This window comes from Oryzias melastigma, linkage group LG17, assembly GCF_002922805.2.
Source record: "Oryzias melastigma strain HK-1 linkage group LG17, ASM292280v2, whole genome shotgun sequence".
In the NCBI taxonomy this organism is placed as follows: domain Eukaryota; kingdom Metazoa; phylum Chordata; class Actinopteri; order Beloniformes; family Adrianichthyidae; genus Oryzias; species Oryzias melastigma.
In genome coordinates, this window is record NC_050528.1 from 7,688,759 (window position 1) to 7,689,929 (window position 1,171).

At 34.5% G+C, this 1,171-nt stretch overlaps 1 long non-coding RNA gene across 1 annotated transcript in view; it reads left to right on the forward strand.

Moving 5' to 3' along the window:
• Positions 1 to 1,171, forward strand: part of LOC112147632 — a 68,229-nt gene that overhangs the window by 501 nt on the left and 66,557 nt on the right. The window lies entirely within an intron of this gene.

Genomic DNA, 1,171 nt, shown 5'->3' on the forward strand with positions numbered 1-1,171 from the left:
CAGTACAGACACTAGACTACCTCCCATCTTCTAATGGGTCGTATTTGTCAGCAGCAAAAGCTCGGAGGTTTATGGGAAACTCTTGGACTTTCAGATGAGTGAAGCTCGGGCAAGTTTGGAAGTGTGTCGGGCTTTGTTCGTGCTCAAACCTAATGTTTTCTGTTATGAAAGCCCACTTTTTGTCTGGCAGTGCTTTTCTGAGGCCTCATTGTAAATCCACGCCAGAATAAACGTTCTATTTTAGTCCTCAGCCTTTGTTCTGCTTCAGAGGAAAAGCGTTGAACCCTGCCCCTCTAATTAAGTGGCCATAAAGATGCTGCAGAGCCACAGTGGTCGTGGAATGACATTGAGCTTTGTCAGCCTAATAAACAAGACCTTTCTCTTCCACATCAGCTGCAAGCTGTCATTAAAAAGAAAGCCTGGTGGAGAGTTTATTCGACAGCCTTAATTAAACTGTTTTCTTGCAAAATATATGTCATGTGTACGTGTCAAAACTTACATACACAGCTTAATAATATCATTTTGCATAAACACACTAAGCCATGCCTTTTTGTACAAAACCCATGTTAATAAAACATCAACAATACAATAGATGTTAATCTCCACATAAAAACATAGTAGTTATGGATAAAATGTTATGCTAAAGTTAAACCAAAGCAATAATTTAGGAAGATTTTTTTTTTCACTTAGTTGCAGCAAATTCCACACAATTTGACAATGAAATGATTTTTAATGGGGTGTTTTTACATTTGAAGTTGAACTGAATAAAATAAATAAAAATGCCAAATTATCATCTTTTAATGTCTTTATCCTGCTTGGTAAATATTAAAAAAGTCAGGTTCACAAATTACTGCATCTTGTGGTAAAAAAGTGCTGCAATTTCTGACATTTTTTCTTTAAATCATAAAAAAAACTATTTGCTTTATTGGACTTTAACATTAAATGTAATGTAGGAGTTCCAAACTTCTTGCCTGTTAAAATTACTAATTTTCCCCACATGTTAAAGCACAAACCATAAGAAGGAAAGTTAATTTAAGCCTTATTGCTTTTAGAATTTAATGTACTGGCTGAAAAAAAAACAGTGATATGTAGTTTGTTCAAAAACTAAAACAAAAGGCTTCTTTATTTTTGTTGTTAGCAGTGTCCTCTGCTGGTAGACTAATTAAACTGA